The following is a 21,123-nucleotide window of genomic DNA, read 5'->3' on the forward strand; positions in this document are numbered from 1 at the left end:
TCTACATTCCAGCCACTCCTCTCAGCACAAACTAGATGAACTGGATTGGATATTGACTGCACACACATGAACTTTATTTTGGAGTTTAAATGTCTTATTTCCTCCCTGTGTTAATTTCTTCAAAGGATATCAATACAGAATGCCAGAGTTAATGTTTGCCTGGTACAGTTAATCTCCAGGAGATGCAATGGTGCCCTGTCTCTGTGTGTCTGAGTGCATGCAAACAGACACAATCTTCCTACTTAATGAACATCCATAGCTACTGTTGGTTAAACATGCAAAGGTTACTGTAATGTCAGACACATGCCAGAGGGGAGCGTGGAATACCACATTAACATAATCCATAGAAGACTGTCCCATTGACAAATCCTGTCATGCTGGGCTCATTGCCACAGCTCTACAGGAGCACATGACTGCTCATGTTTCTGCTGCGCTGCACGAGGCCGGCCAGGGAATTACAACACAGAAGCACTTCAGAGAAAATAACATCATTGTTTTGATACCGATAACAATTCATTAAGATCTTGTTTGGCGTTGATGCCTATGTGGACACTAGGTTGCCTGTTGCTTAGTCAGTTATTTGATTTCAGAGTTGGTGACAGTTTAGTGGACTAAAAGAATTATAGACCACCCGTGGAGCTCAGTTTTATTTGATGATAAAAGAGCAATATTGTTTGATTAATTGCACACTTGAACATTATCTATTACATTGATAGCACACCTGTTTTGTAGAAATTTGTGAAAGTTTTCTTGTGCTAGCCAGCTTGGTAATAAAACAAAACCACAGCTGGACTAATCATTTATAAAACCTCCAACATTGATTAGATATTTAAAAGTGGTTAAATCACCAGTGGAACATGTTGCCAATTTCCTCCTTCAGGCTGACGGCCAATGGGATTGTTATGAAAACGGTGCATGTGAAGTCTAGAGAGGAGACTCTATGAAGTCATACATTTTTAATTTTCTCTGTTTGGTTTGGACTGCATTAATCAGTGCTCAAGGCATTATTTTTCATTGATACATTGTTGGATACATTCTGTAGTTTTTTTTGTTTTCGTAGATTTTTCATCACTCCATCTTTGGAATCGTCCGGTGTGTTCTTTCTTGGACAGCTCTGAAAACTCATGATTTGTCGTTTTCACTTTCTTTGCTTTTTCATTTTTCTTTCCTGCTCTTCAAGTGTCTTTCAATTGGAAGCGAGTTTCAGGCGACCTTGGTTTGTGACTACGGTGCTTACTCATTAACGAGTCAAGATGAATAGTTTCTTGATAGCAGGGAGGGGAAAAAGTAGGGCCAATTAGTGATAATTAACAGCGCAGAGGGCGAGGTGCTCTAGAGGGCAGCCTGACCTGGCTCACTAGGGGGCAGAGGGGAGCCGGGTCATGTGTGTAGGGGATTTGGGTGGAGATATTGAAATGTGTGTGATCGTTATGTAAAGGTGTGTATTGAGCATGGGAAAGTCTGTGTGTGCAAGAATATTGTTGGTTCAATATTAGAGCCCAACGGTGCAACCAATTAATTGAGCCCGTCTTTGCTATCACTAATTAATCGACATTGGTCAATACTCCAGCTGATTAATCGGTCAGGCTATAACATAATGTGACTGAGTATTAACTTTTCTGCTGTGTGGAAATTATGTGTCTGTGCTGTGCTTTGTGCATTATAAGCTAATGTTGAATCAGCAGTATTAATTAGAACACTAGAAGTGCACTAGTTCATTTTTTAGGGTTGCATTTGATCTTTTTTTTTATTCATCCATGTTTGCTTTTTGAGATTTGAGCAACTTTATTTCTCATTGTATTGAAAAGTACAATAAACTATAACTTCACACATTGGGAACAAATAAAAGAAACATGAATTACAAAGGATATTCTGGGTAAGTATATGTTATATAAATATATGATTAAAAAAGTGTCAGTGGTAAATTTATATATATGCAGTATATCATAAATATAATGCTTCAAAGTGTCAGTAGTGATAGATATATGGTATAAAGAGGTGTGTGTGTTTGTTGTCGAGTCTGAGATCAGCAGAATGACATGATTTGCGGTAAGGATCCTTCACACACGTTGGATGGAGCAGTCATAAACTTAACTTTAAAAAAATAAAAAATAAAAAATCCAGCAATGATGAAGATACAAGTTGCCTTTAATGGTTATTTAATCTTTGTCAGACTTTACATACAACTACACAAATTATAATCCTCTTTGTAGGATATATACAATACCATTGATTTATGTATAAAAACATGCTGCCAAATAACTTTTTTGAATACATTTTCAACACAATCCCACTGCTTGAGAAACATGTTTGAAATATTGTCACTAAATGCATGTAAATTTCTAAAATTTTTAATTGTTCACTTTCATAAAAAGAAATGAATAAATGATTAAACCATAGAATAATGCAGGATATTTGTGTATTTTTTTTTTTTGTGCGTCAGTGATAAAATACAGAAATAGATGATTATGCATGTATGAAAATGTTTACTTGTGAAATGAGGTTATTAGGCAGACATTTAGTACATTTTTAAAAGTACGTATGGATGATTAAAGTGCATGCTTGTGGGCTTTTCATGGACGTTTAAATGTCCTCGCAGGAATTCCTGCGTGCTGACGGATAGGAAAATCACAGGGGGATCCAGTCTGTTTGAGCAATTAAAGGTGAGGAGGTCAATACCCTGCTACACCTCTTTTTGACTTGTAACTCCTGACGTGATGCCATTCTGCTCTCTGGAGCCTTTTGGTGTGGCCAGGGAGCTTGTTAGGCAAAGGTCTGAGAATAAAAGGCCCTGAAATGCCAAGCCAATACATCATCGGCACTAATGAACATTTTGAGATGATTTTCTCTGTTAATTGGAGGATTTCTTTTCATTAATTTTCTTGCTGATATGCAGTATTTTAGCATTTAACCATCAAGGAGAAATTCAAGGTTGTTCAGTAAGACACTACATCACTCTACTCTCCCCACCTATTTTTTTTTTTCTATTTAAAAAATACAGGCTTGATTTATTCACTCTACCTCCCTACACATCTTTTATCAGTTCCTGAGTGAAATCGTCACAGGCGTGTAATCCTTGGGGTGCATGAAAACGTGCACATAACATTAAGAATGCACTAATTAAGAATGTTATTGGCAGCAGGCTGGCTTGAACAGTAGGCAATGCTTGGTCTGGTTTCCAACTTGTAAAAATCTGCCAAGTCAATAAAGTGATGTTCGGGATTCTCCAGCAAAAGCATAGCTGGCTTTTTACTTGAAAATACATGCTGGAATTGGCATTTACTGAGCGGGAAGCTTTGTAAAGGCAGCAGATTCTGAAGGTGTTTTGCAAAGTGCTGGCAAAGTGCTGCTTTCAGGGGTCCCTGAAATGGAAATGTCTTGTAAATGGATGGTTTGAGGACTATACAATCTATTAGAAGCCAATTGTGCATGGTAGGGTCTATTTTCCATATCGCTAGTCGAACCACTGTGTTGCTCCGTGTGTGTGTGTGTGTGTGTGTGTGTGTGTGTGTGTGTGTGTGTGTGTGTGTGTGTGTGTGTGTGTGTGTGTGTGTGTGTGTGTGTGTGTGTGTGTGTGTGTGTGTGTGTGTGTGTGTGTGTGTGTGTGTGTGTGTGTGTGTGTGTGTGTGTGTGTGTGTGTGTGGCTGTTGCTTCTCCATCTCTGTGGTGAACACACTCCCACTAACTGGTCAGCCCTGTGCTCCATTTATTCCCCTGTTGCTCCAGCATCTCATTGCTTGGTCATGAGCGAGTTCCTCTGGAGGGTGGGGGGGGGGGCTGTGTGCTGTTACACTGTAGAGGTGATGTACATCAGAAACCATTACCCATAATGGCTTCATTTCCCACGCTGTGCATATCCATTCCCTTTCCTTCCTCTGACATTTATTTTATGGCTGCTTACATATCAAATATTTAAATAAACAGGATCCATGGCTTCGGCTAAGGTTTGCCCGAGGGTGACGGGTGGGAGTCGTGTCGGCTGGAGAAAGCGGATGGATGATGACATTCATTTCCGAAAAGAAGGAGGAGAAAAAAATGGGATAGGGTGGAACGGGGGGGACGATGCAAACAGCGGCTGTGTTGGTGATAGTAGGGAGGAAGGGGAGAGAAAATGCTTCGCTTGGCTTCTATCAAAGCGTGTGGAGGATGGTGGTGTGTTTTGTTTAGGTTTTTTTTTTTTTTTTGCTTACATTTAGCTGCAGCTGACAGACGGTAACGGTTACTTGCCGTGTGTGTTTGCTTGTGTGTATAGGTTCAAAGGCTCATCTGTCACTGTTTCCCAGGGACGCAAGAGGACGTCGTAGAATGCCCTGGTGGCTCATAAAGAAACAGTCCACTATACTGAAGCAATATTGCATGCACGACATGCATGGGCGAGATCAGAGCGCTACGCAAAGTAATGGCAAAGAAAAAAGACACCGTGAGAGTAAAGAAAGTGTAACACAACAAAAAAGTGGAGGAGATAAAAAGAAAGGGCTGCTGTGAGGGAGATTTCAGGAAGAAAATGTATCCGTGCTTTTTCTGAGGTCGTGGAAGAAAGGTCAAAACCTGGCCAGGAAAAGTAGCTCACCGTTGGGGTAAAGAATTAAAGCTATACATAAAGTGTAAAAAGACAGCAGTCCTGGGGTGCAGGCGGCCAGTCTGGCGCTGGCTGGTGTCGGTGGGAGGCCCATTACTGTCAGGCTAATCTTAAAATAATTAATTGCAAAGTTGACGCTTTTTAAGGAGTATTGTAATTGAATCTTAAATTAGGCTAGGGAAAGGGGACGCGTCCTGCTTTGCTGCAAGTCTGTTCCCATTCTTCAGTCAAGTACACACACACACACACGCACCCACACCAGTGGGCTGTAAGCGCAGGCGAGCAGGGGGAAAGAAAAAAGACAACAGGCAAAGGAAATGCTAATGAAATGCATATTTGGGGAGAAAGGGGCCATCTATAATTTAGCTGTGCTCTTTGAATGTGAATGATGTATGTGAAAGCGCTGTGATTTATTTTTGTTGTGCAGAGGGATAATTCTGTCAGAGTAGGCTTTTATTCGTGTAAACAAATGTGGGGAAAAGAGCAGAATAAAAGTGGTGTAATAAAGTAAACAGAATGGTATGAATACATTTAGCTGCTGGCATGAATAATTTGTATATGGGATGGAAGGGTTTGATGGCACAGGGATGATGGATACGAGAGCAGGGATTAAATTTAGGGTTAGCCTCTGATTTGCTGCTCCCAGCATGTGTGTGTTTGTACGGTACATTTGTGTGACTTTCTTTGTGTCCAATGCTCTGGCTGTCTCCCACCTGCCCGGAGAGTTGAAGCCTTTGCATGTTCTCAACACACACCGTGTAGCCTTTCAAATCCCCTAAGGCTCTTTTTTGAGCCAGCTTCAATGTGCTTTCACTTACACACACTGCTGGCCACATTTCCCCTCCTGGATGACCCTTGCAAAACAGTTTTCCACAGAACTTTGCGGATCAAAGCTTTTGGAAAACTTTCTGGCCTCCATAAACAAGCCAGCTCCATAACTCTGGCAGGTGGAAGATGGCACAGGGTGTTTGGGTCAGGCCAGCAGGTTCAGGAAAAAAAGGAATTCAAAAGATGCCTATGGTAAAATAATATTTTGATAAATTAGAAATATTTTATATAGAAATGTTTAGTATTATGCTATTTTTCACCCATCTCCATTTGTTCTAAGAACCCCAACAACATAGTATTTGAGGTTTATTTTCCCAAACTCGCCTGTTTTCCAGAGTTTTAGCCCTCTGAAAAGTGACTTTCTGAGCAATTCTAAAAATGGGCTGATTTGTTGCTTTCTTATGCATATTCATGAGTAGGCTTGTAAGTAGACGCTGACTCCACACAACAGCTGATCTCTAGTGATTTTCTTTTGTTATGCACGCACTCTTGTTATTGTTTTCAGCCAAAAAACTGCACATTACAGTGAAAAACATGGCTATTTAAGTGGCTATTGTGATTGTGAGTCAGGGTTTGTGTGCGGCAGCAGCAGCTGAGTCAATCAGCTCTTTCAAACACTCACCGGAGCTGCTATGTCACTTTATTCTCCTCCTCTCCACTATTGATTACAGGAATAGTCTATCCAAGGTGGTAATCCACTGTTTTGTCCAACCGCTGCATCGCATTGGGTCACAAACTCATCAGATCATCTCAAAGCCAAAACGAAGCAGTATAATGGGTACTAAAAATGGAACTGATTGTAACTGCTTTTACAAAATGTGGAATAACAAGGGAGGGAAGAAACATAACCTTTTCAACTTTGACCATTTGATTGAGGCTAAAGGGATGTTTATCACTGTAGCAAAAACCATTATATAGGGAATTTTTCACAATACTGCCCCTTTAAAAAGTCTTCAGTTCATTCCTTTGTCAGCTTCATAGGATCAAAGTTAAGTTTTGTATGAGAGCCAAATGAACTCCTAACTGCCAGGAGTCGGTCGAACCATTCCACTACACATTGGCCCTTGCTGTTGTTCATCCTAACACACTTGGTTGCTTTATAATCACCTGCTTCTAAATCCTAGACATAATGCAAATGCAAGAAAATCCTTCATCTCTGCTACAAAACTCCTTCTGCATCTGTACGACAAAAAGGCCCCCCCATGCTGTTTCCCAAATGTTTGAAACCCATTCAACTCCTATTTAGTCCAGATCTGACGGCTATAAACTTGGCTCGGAAAATCCTATTTTTCCCCTTGGTTGACTGGGAACAACGAACAGCAGCAAGGGCAACATTGTGGTCTAGCTGAGCTCGCTCAGTCCTCTGTCTGTGTGATCCTTCTATCTATAAGGAACACAGGCCTGTCAGAAGGCCTGCCAACTGTCTGGCTGTCCTCGCAGCCTGCTCCGTGGGCAACATCTGGACACAGATGTTACGCACTGATCGTGCACAAAATACTTACACACATGCTTTACTCATACTGGCAGACATATTCAGACGTGTTGTGCACATGTACACTGTGTTGATATATTAATGAGCTCATGCATGTGAACTCACTTTCGTTTTCAAAATCACAAATTGTGCTTGTGCTGTCCATTTATTTACATGCATGTTTTCAAATTCAGACATTATTACACACACTATCACAAGGGTTTTACACAAATTTGGACACATAATGATTTTTGTGAGCTGCAGCCAAGGATTAAAAGTTCCTTTTAATGAGGAATATAAATATTTTGGTAACACTTTACTTGAAGTTTCATACATAAGGTTGATATTACGCTGTTATCTGTCATTAGTAGGGATGTAACGATTAATCGTAAGGCAGTTAAAAATCGATTCATAGGTATCACGGTTGACATCTATACTTTGAAAATTGAATCGCAGTACTTTTTTAAACAGCAGAGGGCGCTATATATATATATATATATATCCCTTCTCTTGTCCAGCAGTGTACACGGCAGGCAGAATCTGCTACTACTTTCTTTTTGGCCGCCTTCTACTCTTAAAACATGTTCATAAACTATTCCTTACCCCTTTAGCACCGAAAGAATATCTGTAATATTATCTGAATATCTGTAAAAGTCACGTTTTTTCATTAGCTCTGTCTGCTAGCATAGCATCTCTTCTTCACTGCAAGAATCTGCATGCCAAGCGACCACTGGGTTACCAGCGCCCTCTGCTGGTCCCAACAAATATATGACGTAAATCAGTTCAATGACTTTGTTTTTTTTTTTAAGTCCAATTATTAAGGCACAAAATACATTTTCAGTTGCACTTTTAAAAAGAAAAAGAACTATTATGCAGTTTTGCATTGTTTACTATAGAACCAGAATTTAAATTAATAGACTTCTTCATTTTATTTATTCCATTCAAGATTTATTTTTAGTTAAATTGCATTGTTTTGAACAGTTTATCAAGGGATTCTTTTGATAATGAAAAATAAAAGGAAAATAGTACAGTATTATAAAGGAATATTTTTCAGTCATTTGTCTACAGTCCCATTTTGTAAAATAAATCGTGAGAGAATCGTATCGTGAACCCAGTATCGTGAATCGAATCGTATCGGGAGTTGAGTGAATCGTTACATCCCTACTCATTAGCATGAATAAGGTGTCATGAAGGCTGTCATTAAATGTTGTTTGCTAAATTATGACATCTTTTGCTAAATTATGACACCTTTGGAGCTATGTTGGCATTTTTTGTTAGGTGGAGGGATCTAATGGGGTTAGGGTAACGATAACGAACAACACTTAATGACAACCTTCATGACACCTTATTCATGCTAATGACAGATGTCGTGTCATAATAACTACAGCGTGATGTCAGCCTTATGTATGAAACTTAATGTAAAATGTTACCAGTGTTTCGCAATGCAAGTGCATACAAGTGTCCTTAATGCATTTTCTGTGTTTTGTTGACGCTTCACCATTACTGTTTTAAACAATTTGTTTTCGTTCTCTGAGCCATAAAAATATTATCGAGATCGCTAATGGAGAAAACAAGGGTAGTCCTTTCAGGGGATTACAGGAGATGCACGTAAACATCACATTGTGTATTTTCATTTTCAAATCCAATTAAGGCTCTTAACAGTAAATATCACTAAATTTTCCCCTCGTCATACGGCGTTCATTGCCAGCCTACCGTAAACATGCTGCCCTGGGGCTCAGCATTAATGGGAGTAAATGTTGAGTTCAGTGTAAGGCGTGTGTGTGCAGTCAGACCATGTATCACGGCTATTTCAGGCCTAGAGCCACTCATTGATCGACTCCGCTCCCCCATCCTATATTCTCAACATGCCTTGGTGATTGATTCCCCATCAGGCCCCAGAAGATGGGGGTCCTGGCCTAGCCTAGGGCCTCCCAGAGGGTGACCTGCAGGCACTCGAGGGAGGGAGGCCTATAGTTTCAAGGCTCTGTGCACCAAGGTACAGAGCCCTTATCATTCCTATGAGGGTGGAAGCATTGAAGGCTCACACTCATTACTGGGGAAAAAAAAAAATAGGGTCACATCTGTTTTGCCAAGTCATACTAGAATTGATTCTAGTGAAGAAGAAGCTTTACTGGACATGTGTGTGTTTGAGAGTGGATGCTTGCAGAAGGTGAAAAGGTTAAAAGGTAATGGTGTGAGGCATTTACAGGGAGGAAAGCACATAACCCTAACATGATACACCCGTGCACACACACTTCTACACAACCCTTGAAAGAAAGCATAAATTTACCCCACTCCACTTCCAATGTCACCTGCTGCTTTAGCTTTCATGCTGAACTTCACCACCGCCGTTCATCAACAGGCCTCGCTTCGCGTCACTTTACCCGAGCCGAGCTGAGGGGAAGGAAGAAGAAGAAGAAGAAAAAAATTATATGGAAATCAATTTTTTTCTAATTAACTTTGTGAATTTCCAGCTGAGCTATCAGACACGGGGGCTGCGTGTGTCGTGCCAAGTCCGATAATGAAATCAATTAGGTTCAAATTGTTTCAGGTGACTTTTAACGAGTATCTAATATCTGCCTGAGGAAGGAAGGTCAGAGTATCTGCTTTGTATTTGTATTTTTTTTAAATGATGAATCACCTTTAGGAGAAATATGGATAGTTCTACCTTGGGGAACCGTGCAGTGGTCCAAGACACACTTCTTAAATCTTCTTTCTTTAGTGAGGAACCTCTTCTTCCTGCTTTGACTTCCTTCTTTCTTGAATAAAGGAATGATTGCTTTAATGTTTTAATAAAAATTGATTCTATTTTAAAACTACATTTGGGCTTGTGACTTGTGACTGGTGGTGTATCTTTACATGCTTTAGTTTTAATAACTTCTTCTCAACTTGCTCCACTCCTTCTTCAACGGCCACACTCCACCAGTCTGAGGAGCTCGTTATGCTTAGCCTTACAGGGAAGACTAATGTACGGCTGGGAAAGCCCCCTCAGGACCCTTTAGTATCGTTTCTCTGGTGCGGCTTGCTTAGTATTCACTTTTGTGTTTTCACCCTACTCTGAGCACAATATCATGAATAACCATTGTTAATTCAAAAACACGCGTGCTGATACAGGACTTAGTTTATAATAATTATCCAAGTTGTATAAAAGCAGTTCCTCTTTATTACCCTTCTATTAGCAAAGGTGGTGCTTAGCTTGAATAACGAGGGGAACCTTGTTATTACACTTATTACTAGCTTTTCTGTTTAGTAATGTTACATGAAGTAAGAAAAAGCACAGCACAATTACCTCTCTCTCTCTCCCGGGCAGATTGAGTTATTTTATTTAGTTCCCTGTTGCCCTTTATTTTTCTACTTCATTTAGTTGTGTAAAGCCAACATTTAATGGGTTCTGGTTGCTTGGGATGTTGGAGGGGAGGGTTATCATATGGTTCTTTCATTAGCCCTTCTCCATTCTAGAGTCACATGATGCAGGATTAAGTAACAAATGTAGCAGATATGGTTGGGGGCTTTATTAGGAGGTAATATTTTACCTGCATTTATTTATTTGTGTATCTGTTAGCAGTATTATGTCAAAAGCACTTAGTAGATTTTGATAAAATTTTAACAGAAGACCGACCTTACCAAATGGAAGATTCCATTTAATTTTGAAGGGGATCCATTCATGAGTTTCATCATGATTAGATATGAATTGTGCATTTCTTCACAATTTTTTGAGATTATGGGGTTGCCCATACAATTGGGCCTACAATATAATTATTAATAAGATTCCACTTGATTTTGGAGGGGATCCAGGTTAATACATCAATAATTATAAAATGATGATTTATTATCATTGACAATATTTACAAAATTCACATCACGGTTTATAATTGAAATATCTGAAATTTGACTTATTTATTTAAGGTTGGTTCCTCAATTGGATTGGATTGTGCCTTTTTCAGGATTTTTAGAAAAAATGGGGGTGTCTAAACAATTGAGCATACTGCATCGTTATTCATTGGGATAGACATTTCTTACAAGCCTTTAAATAATGAATGATCATGGTACCATGATCAGAATCACTGATCCAGATAAGTGCCAATATCTGGCAAAGAGGAGATTTTCATATAAGACGACAACATGCATGTTGTCGTCTGTTAAAAAAAAAAAAAAAAAAAAAAAAAAGTGTTCTGCTTCCTTGACTTTTCTGCTGGCATGTTGCTGGCATGTTGCAGGCATGTTACCCACTTCCCTTTTCATCATTGGGGGTTTTCTTTATTTTCCTACTCTACTGCTGCATCTTTAGCTCCCAGTTTCAGAAATGGAAAATGCCTCCATCGACCTTCATGACCCCAATCTCACTTGAGACAGATGAGGCAACATCTCGCCTCGTCCTTCCTATTCTCCCCTTTCCTCCATCCCTTGGCTTTTATTCTCCAAATGATGTCTCAGTGACGGCCGTGACAAACTGAACACTGTAACTTATTCCAGTGGTGGACTGAAAGTGTGAGGAGGATTGGTGAGAAAAGGTGGTGTGTGGCGTAAATGTTGGTGTCAAACGTGGAGGGCAAAGTAGTCAGCGGCCCTGAGGATGATGCATGAAAGGAAGCAATTATAAACACTCTACCAAACACAAAAGCATCTTGTCTGTGTGAGAGTGAACATACACAACACATATGTCCTTCCTCCTCTTCTTCTTCAGCTGTCACTCTGCCACTCTGCCACTCTCTCTCTTCAGATAATGTGTTGGTTTAGAATGCTCTTCAGCCTTCACAGGTTGCTGATTGTGTTGTGTGGGCTACATTTACAACAACAGCACTCACAGCGCAAACCTCCGCCAAGCTGCAAATCTCCTTTTTTTTTTGCCAGATTTTGGCAGATATCTGGTTCAGTGATCCTGGTCATGGTATCATCATCATTCACACTTTAAGGCTTAGAAGAAATGTATATCCCCATTGATAATTATATTGTAGGTCCAAATGGGAACCCCTATTTTCTCAAGAAATCCTAATGAAATGGGCAAACCGGAACTGATCAGGATGAAACTCATGAACCAACTCAACACAAGAGTCAAATTTCTTAATGATCAATTACGAACAGAGTTTGCACCAATGATGAGAGATAAGTGTTTTTATTTTTGTAATTTTTTTCAAACTGATCAGTATCAGTATATTGACCTGGATCCCCTCCAAAATTTCATGGAATCTTCCATGTGTTTTCAACCTTGGGGTTGTGAATCCATGCGGGGTCGTCCGGATTTGAAATGTGGTCAACTCGGACTGGGCGATTTTGCAAATTCAAGTTTTGATTCGATTTTTGATTTTTTTTTTTTTTTTTTGATGCACGTAAAAATGACTGCAGACATCAGATATATTGTCAAAAGTGGAACTTTATTGCAGTGATTGTCTTCAAAAGAACATTTCTAAAATAAAAAGTTCTGTCATTCAGCAATGTCAAGCTTTACCCCAGGTTTAAGCAAAGGTTCAACAGCAAATATATATATATATACAGAAAATGTTTTTTTTTTTAACTCAAAATTGCAAAATAAAAATTGTTTTTATCTACAAATTCGATGAATCGATTAAATCGATTTTTTGCCCAGCACTAGGGTCAACTGAAATTACTTGAAGAAAAAAACTGTCAAACAACTGTATTTTATACTTGCACTTTCTTAAATATAAATCAAGTTAAAATGAAATATGGTACAAAAATATCTGTATTGATGCATCTTGTCACATTGTGCACTAATCCAGGCTACTTGTAACACACAAACTAGATCAGAAACCACATGGAAATTTGTGATATCAAAATGGGGTCCCATAAGGTCTTTCTATGCTTAACATTTGATCAAAATCTGTTAAGGACTTTTAACAAAATCCAGTTTACAAACAAATAGATAACCACCAGTGAAAATATGACCTCCTTGGCAGATGTAATCAACATTTGTTAGTTGAAGAAAATTGACGAATGGAGTTTGTTTGGACTAAATGGTTTGGCAGTCGGTGGTGAAATGATCTGTTCCTGGAGGAGTCTGGTCAGGCAGGAGTTAACAGAGCCTGGCTCCTCTTCTCTCCACTTGATGACATCAGTATTGTCTCTGCATCCATGAAATTAATTTTTCTAATCTTAGTCAGCAGGAGCGGGGGAATTTGCACACATTAATATGGAACTTGATCTGCACTCGCCCACTGCTGCAGTCTCTGCTCTTCTCTCTCCCTCCCCTCCCTCTCTTTCTCTCTTCAATCTCTTTATTTCCACGCTTTTCTGTGTTTTTGTGTGTGTGAGAGAGATAGAAGGCCCAAATGCACAGGTTTTGAATCCTGCAATATGCACCTTTTGTTTTAGAGGCAGAGGCTACATTGGGCCCCGTGGTTTAATAGGGACTGGAGAGCGTGTGCTGCTCGGTACAAATGAATAGCATAAAAGACTAGGCTCATTGTCCCAGCAGACCAGCCAACTCTGGCTGCAGCATGTTGATTCTCCAGAGGCGGATGCGGCACCAAAAATAAAGAGGATCCGCTGACGATAATTATCCGTATTTGTTTCTCCTCACAAATACACACAGGGTAAAATGGTTTCATTACACAGGAATTAACTCGAGCTTTCTGCAGAAGTCTCTTCATGAAACGGAGAACATAATCAATACCAAAGAGAAACTGTCAAGCGAATTTTCAGACTCAAGCGAGTGGCTGCGTTAGGTGGTGTTTCCACTTGGTGCCTACTCACACAAATCAGTTGACTAATAGGAAGTCTGTTTTTTTGCTGAAAAACACAATGATTTACAAGTAAATCCAGTTTTATAGCCCCAGGACTCATTGCACAGTGTAGTTATTTTAAAAAGCATCACAAAACAATTTCTTCACTCGAAAGAAAGGACACGTAAAGAAACAAAAGGTTTTGTGTGGCAGTTTAATGTGATGCATGTATAAACTGGAAAAATTATCATTTTCTTTCAGACTAATGAGCAATGTATTTAATAATTGTTAGTGAAGTGTTGATGGTGGTCCTATTGTAAGACGTTAAACCCATTTGAGCACCAGTTGTGAAGTATTTACCTGTGGTTCTCTGCCACGCACAGCCCCCTGTTTACTAGAATATGTTTTAGAAATACATGTTCTAATTCTGTATAGAACAAAAAACTGTTTGACCATGCATTTTAATACTGTACCATCCCTTGTCTTATGTAAAAAAAATCTGTTTACTTACTGATCCCAATGTTTCACCAAGTTACTTTTTTGAGGTTCGAGAGATTGTCGAAGTTGCTGTTTTTAGTCTAAAGAACATTTAAAGCAGAGAGGAGCAACATTTATCACAGCTGGCACCACAAAACTGCAATTTCCTGATGCGAGGACCACATTATTAACATTCATGTCAGCATTTTAAAATGACTATTTTGAGCATTAATACAGGAAAAACAAAGGTTATTGTGTAATTGTTTTTGGTTGTTTTGTATATTTATTTGGTCATTTTTAAGTATTTTTGTTCATTTTGTGGGTTTTTGTAGTCAATTTAAGTTTTTTTTTGTGTGATTTTGATGTAATTTTTGTAATAATTTTTATGTAGTTTTGTTGGTATTTTCTGTAATCTCTGCATGTCATTGTATGTTTTTGTTGTATTTTTTCTCTCATTTTGTGTTTTTGAATCAATTTGTGTAGTGTTTTTTTATGATTTTGTTTTAGCAATCCTTTTTGTCTATTATTTATGTAGTTTTGTGTATTTTTCTGTTATTTTCCTTTATTATTGTTTTTGGAGTCCAAAATTGGACTGTGGACTGCATGTGGACCCCTTGCCACCGGTTGCTCATATCTGATATAAAAGAACAGTAGTTTGTTGTAGAGATCACCATCATTTTAAGAAGAACGCGACATTTAGTGTTACCATTACCATAGAAATGACGAGCAGCTGGAGTAGAGTGGGCCACTCTGCACATACTGTACAAGCGTGTGTTATTGTTTTTACCCACAAACCAGTATGAACAAAAGTAGGTGTAGTTGCAGGTGTGCGTGTCTGTGTGTGTGCCAAAAATATTCCCATTTGTTCCCAATAACTTCTTAGTTCAAAATGGAATTAGTGTAATAACCATTTACCAATATTGTTTTATGTTTGTCTGCTCCCAGTGTGCGTCTCATAATCCGCACGTTGGAGCCTTTTGTGCAGAGCGTTTTGTCTCTTTCTGATTAACAACTTAGCACATTAAAGCGAGAGGGAGTAAAGTCATTTTTGCAACATAAAAATATTGTTGATTGAGCTCCGAAAAGCAATTTAGCAGGTTTCACCCAACAGTAATTTCACCCATGTTCTATTTTAATGGCTTTATTTTGCAAAAGAAAAAGGAAAATAAAAAAAAGGAGAGAGAAACGGAGAGGCAGAGTCAAAACGCCAGAGAGGGGTTCATAAATTGAATTTTAAATTTAGCTATTGAATTAATATTGTCTCCAAAGCTTCTTCCTCTCCATGGAAACGCATGCCCATATGAACGAAAAGGAAGAATCACATTTGAAGAAAATAACAATGTGGATGCATTCCCTTTTGTTATTGGCTTCCCCTCGTCCAATCAAATCTTAATATTTTTGGATCTCAGGTTTTATTTTTTAAATAATTTCATCTACTGTCTTGTCATTTTGCTTAGAAGAAGAAAAAGTTATCTTTCAATTTTTGAAGAATAGTTGTTTTTGTGAAAAAGGGAAAGGTTGCGGGGAGCGCATAATGCCTCTGTTTGAAAAGGATGAGGATGACATGTAAACATTTATTTATTTTTCTCCTTTTTGGAGAACAGCGTTCTCACGGATCCTTAAAAAGTTTTAAAAGGCATTAAAGGGCCCATTTTATGCTAAATTGATTTTTCTGAACTTTAAACATGATAAAAGTGCTATTTGGGCTTCATACACGTCTAAAGTGTTTTTTTCATTGATTCCTTCAATCTTTAGATTGCGAGTGATTTGCTCCTTTCTTACTGCAGGGTGAGCCCAAACACCTCGCTCCAATTTGATGATGCGTTCCCACTTTGATGATGAATTTGACGCGTCAATGAGCTGGAGAAGCCGCGCCTCCAGGAAGCTCTCTGCCGTGATTGACATGTAAACAGATACGCCCACGAAGGTGAGCATTTCAGCGTCCTTCGTGCAGTGCTATGTACGTATTTTCTACAGTCTATGTATGTACCAGTGAAAGCCCCGCCCCCACGCTATGTCTCATGTTTATAAAGCAGCATGAACTATGCTACGGAGTGGGTGGGAGGAGGGCGGGCCGTCCTCTGGTCCTACGTCACCGTGCGGGGAGGAGGAAGTCAGCCTTTTTGTAGAGTTGCTCAGAAAGTGACTTTTCAGAGGCTGAAACTCTGGAAAACAGGCGAGTTTTGGAAAATAAACCTCAAATATTATGTTTTTAGGTTTCTTAGAAGAAATGGAGATAATTGAGATGGGTGAAAAATAGCATGACATGGAACTTTTAAATTCATTAATCTAAAAATAAGGCCTTAATTGTTATTAAAATGTCTTAAATAATTGTTTCAAAAGTATCAAATTTTAACGCATAATAAGTGTTTTATGATTGTAATTACTCTCACATTTCAAAATAAATGTTAAATTTCATTGTGTAGACAACTAGGAAAATGTGAATTTAACAAAAATTGCCTGTCCAACAAAGATTTTTCGTAATGGTTTTAATTTTTTGTATTTTTTTTTTTATAGATTTCTGGCTATTTTTGTAGTCATTGGAGTGATTAAGATTATTTTAGTCTGTTTTGTTGTCTATTTTACTGTTGTTTTGTGTGTTTACTTTGGGGGCTGCCAATTGCACGTCTGCACAAGACACTACAAAAAAATTATCCTAACCTTATGTAATTGATGTGTTTTTTTAAATGTTATTATGTTTACTGTGAAGTTGGTCTGAAATTTAATTTCAAATGGCAATAAAAAGTCTTGAATTGAATTTTACTAAAGCTATAGGAACTCTGGATAAGGAGGAGTTTTACATGCAGTGGGTGGAACATGAGATATGATTGGATTGAGGCAATTTTACATAAAATGTTTTTTAAAAAAAAGTGTGATCGCTGTGAGCAAAAACTGAAAAAGATCAAGTGTGTGTTTGATTTTTAGTGTTTTGAAGAGTGTCCATTGTTTGCCTCCAAAACTCAAAGTTAGCTTGTTTTCTGTGCTCAGTCACTATATCTAAGTGCTAATTTAAATGTTTGCTCTGGATTTTTCAGACACACACACGTGTTACCTTTAACTGTATATGCTGCTTTTTGGACCAATGTGTGGCCTACGTCCTGCTATGGGTGCAGTGCTAATGTTTGAAGCAGGTCATGCACTGACCTCCAGTCAAGCAGAGACACCGTGACTCCATTAGAAGCGTATGATTTTCACCTGGGTTAACTCTGTTTATTACAGCATGATGATGCACTAAAGAGCTTTCCCTATTTTAGTTGCAGCTTGACTTAAGTCATACTTATCTAAGTTCTGTCACACTTCTCTTTGTATTATTCACCAATGATAAGACTGAAAAGGCAACTTATATCCAAAGTCAATTTGGGATGAAATGAGCTACTTTAACATTTTAGTTTTATAGATTAAAAATAGTTCTTCCACAGCGAGAAACTATTTTGGAGAATCACAGAGAGAAAAGGGCGCGAGATTTGAGCGGAAATGGCAAGAATGTTGGACAAAATAAGATTTCAGGATAAAAACTGAAATGTCAAGAATCAGTTCAGCATGTCATGTCATTCTATAATGTCAAGAAATACAGGCCAAGAAAAAAGGATAAAGTAGCGTACAACTGCAGCATTAAGTTCAGATTGTAGATTGAGAATTTAGAATATTTATTAAATACGTCGAAATAACCGAGTGGAGTATCCTTCTTTAGATCCTGGTCCATACAGTGTCTGTGATAGACTTTTAACTCAGCACCAAACTCACTGTGGACACTCAGGATGAAGGCCATCTTTCTTTTTCTTCATCTTCATTTGAACCTCTTTCCTGTGGCATCCTTGATTGGTTTTCTGGAACACAATGAAAGCTTTAAAAAAATATTAATAATAAGTCATCAGAACAGTACAACAAATCACTGGCATGCATGACATTTATAAAATCCAATGTCTCTAACAGTCACTTGTCCCTCTCTGGCTTTTTTTTTTCTTTGCTTATTTGGATCCTCAACAATGACTCAAGGATAAATTTTGTTAATGTATCACAAATTAATACAGGTACTGTTACTTCCAGTGAACAATGCACTTACACTGGGCTTTAAAATCGCAAGAAAATATAATAATACTGAATGGAAACTTAATAATTAAATAGATAAGTAACAGAATTACCTTTGGCCTTAACTCATTCACTGCTAGCTGTGTTCGGAGCAGCCAACCCCATATTGCCAGGTGTTTTAGATGATTATGTTTTATAATATTTTGTACTATGACAAACTGAAATCTAACCAGATTCGGAAAGATTAGACTTTCTACTTTATCAGAAAAAATTATTTTGTTTCTAGCTTGTTTGGTTCCTTTGTAATCAGCAGTTGAATAGAGGCAAGTTTCACACAAATTGGCAGTTTGTGACAAAAATATTTTTCTGAAAAAATCTATTAGTGACTTTGAAGCTATTTGTTTTTTAATGTTTTGTTTTAGGGACACCTCAACATTGGTTTCCTTCTACAAAACTACAAAAACAACACTGAGACTGGGCTTTTGATGGTAAAATTATTATTATTGGGTCGGAATTGAATGGTTTGCTTACTGTATTTTGGCCTTCCTCCAAGTCTCTCCCCCGTCATTCTTCCCACACGCAACTTCCTCCTTCTCCCGGACATGCCGTGTGTCACCTCTTGCCCTGTTTTTTGAGCATTTTTTCTCGCCATCTTGACACTCAATAGTCCACTTAGTTCCACACGTGCTCTGGTCGAGTGTGAGCTGCTGGGATCTTCAGCAACAACTCTCATAGCGCCATTTTCTGTCTTGTAAACTCCTTTCCTCTCCCTCTGAGCTCTGCACATCATGGGTGATCTCTCATCCAAAGAGGTGCTGCTGCCACTTACATGTCAGCAGTTGGTCACTACATCATAATACAAGCTCGATATTCACAGGAGAGCTTCGTCACACTGTCTCCTAGCAACCCCAGCTGAAAAACACATTACTAAACCAAAAGACATCTATAACAGAAGAAATGATAATAAAATGATAATGAGCTAGTCTAATGCGATTGTAGCCGTTTTATCATTATTTTAAATATTGTGTATTTGTACAGTTGTATTCTGCGACAGTCCTTGTACCTAAGTTGTATTTTAGATATATTTTTTAATTTTTTGGCTCCACATAGCCCTGTTGTTGAGTAGGTTTTTAACTGAAGAATGACGTACTCTTACTAGAGTAACTATTTGGAGAACTACTTTTTACTTTTACTTGAGTCATGTTAATCTAAAGTAACTATTAATTAATTACCTAACATATTTTGTTCAGTCTCTCTTTAGATTATACTAGAAACAAGCAAGTTACTCAAACACTTTAACACACTCCAGGATGTGAAATAAGTTCAGACACTCCTGAACTCTCATCCTTCACTCTTTGCTTTTCTCACTTTGTCTCCTTGACAAACTCTCTTTCTTCATTTCTCTCCCTCTCTTTCCTTTGTGTTCTATAAAGAAGTCCAAACTACTTCACACACATACCTCAGTAGACAAAACCACTTTAAGGCACAGCTCCGTAATCGCTGCACGTAACCTGCCGAATAAAGTGCTCTCATCCCCTGACATGTCTTCTTGATATTAGCCTGGCAATATAAGGCAGCAGCAATTTCTCCTCCACACTTAGACGAGGTGATATTGAGTTGGGGAGAAGCTGAGGAACTGAGGAGGGAGCTGGTGCTGGGTAAGAAAGTGGAAGATGAAGAAGGAGGGGGAGGTTGGAGTAATAGAGGGGAAGTGAGAGACAGTGGATGTGTGTGAAACATTAGAAACAAAATAATCACTGGTGATCTCACACGATGGAGGTAAAAAGGCAGGAAGAGAGGGGAGAGCAGATAATTGAAGTCAGCATTATCTGCCCAGCAGACAGACAACATGCCACTACAGGTGATAGATTAGCATTAGCTCAACTCACTGTACTCAGAATTCATCCCAAGCAACCCCCCTCACTTTGAAATGAGATATCATTTTTTCCTTTTAATTATGTGTTATTTGAAAAAAGCAAACTCTCTCTGGTAAGCCTTTAAAAACTCAAACATAGAAGGTAAAAAAAATACAATGATTGACAAGGATTCTTTTTACATTATTGAGTTTGTTGTGTTTTAAAGCAGTTTTTCCTCAAATAAGGGTACATGTACCCCTAGGGGTGGGGAGTGTTTTTCCACATTGGGGTCGGGATTTCTGAAAAATTAAAATATTTTTTTTTATTATTCTTTTTTTAGTTCAGTTAAAAAGCAAAATGGCGTCACAACCCTTAAAAGGTTGGAAACAACTGCACTAAATACTGTTTCTTTCCACTTTTTAACAAAATGAGATTCTTTATATGTGTGTTATCACTCGTTTGTTCCGTAATTATGCTCTACAGTTGTTTTTGATTGTTTTCTAAGCCAAATGTTGCAGTCGGACAAAGGAGGTATTGGGATTCAGAAACGTGAGAAAGGGGGTACTTGAGCCAAAAAAATGTTTAAGAACCACTGTTTTAAGGTTACATTGTGTGTTTCTATTGTTATGGAGTTTGCTTATGGAGGAAAACACAAAATCTGAATGAATGTCACTGGTTTGACATACAGTAGTAGATTAGCCGCTATTAATAGAAAAGCTGGCTAATTATAAACTCTATTTACCTGGTTTTCTTTCAAACAGATTAAGCTTCAAGAAACACCATCCACATCAATAGAATGATGAAAGAAAAAACGGAAAGCATTTTGTAAGATCTATATCAATGAAGAAATACAAATCTAAAAGGTAAAAATAAGTGAAATAATTCTATATATGGTTCCATCTTGCATTAAATAGATCTAAGTAACAGATTATGGTACACCTGTGGGCACATGAATGTATTTTGAGGGTAGCTAATTACAACATTTGTCATCAATCATAGGGTTGAGGTTATATACTCAAATTTATTTAACATGTGAATATTTTTGTCTATGGAGCAACAGTTTTTTCAGCTGTCGAGGCTTTTTTGTTTCTGTAGTGAGGAGTGATTGATTAAAAACTGTTTCTAAGGGGGAATGCGAACCAAAAAGTTTGAAAAACAACTCTAAACACTATGAAGAGCAGTTGGCGACAAGGACTACATGAAACA

At 38.3% G+C, this 21,123-nt stretch overlaps 1 protein-coding gene across 8 annotated transcripts in view; it reads left to right on the forward strand.

The window, feature by feature from the left end:
- The window catches only part of arid1b (AT-rich interactive domain 1B), a 230,419-nt gene that overhangs the window by 10,194 nt on the left and 199,102 nt on the right, over positions 1-21,123 (forward strand). The window lies entirely within an intron of this gene.

This window comes from Gouania willdenowi, chromosome 22 (assembly GCF_900634775.1).
Source record: "Gouania willdenowi chromosome 22, fGouWil2.1, whole genome shotgun sequence".
NCBI classification, from domain to species: Eukaryota; Metazoa; Chordata; class Actinopteri; order Blenniiformes; family Gobiesocidae; genus Gouania; species Gouania willdenowi.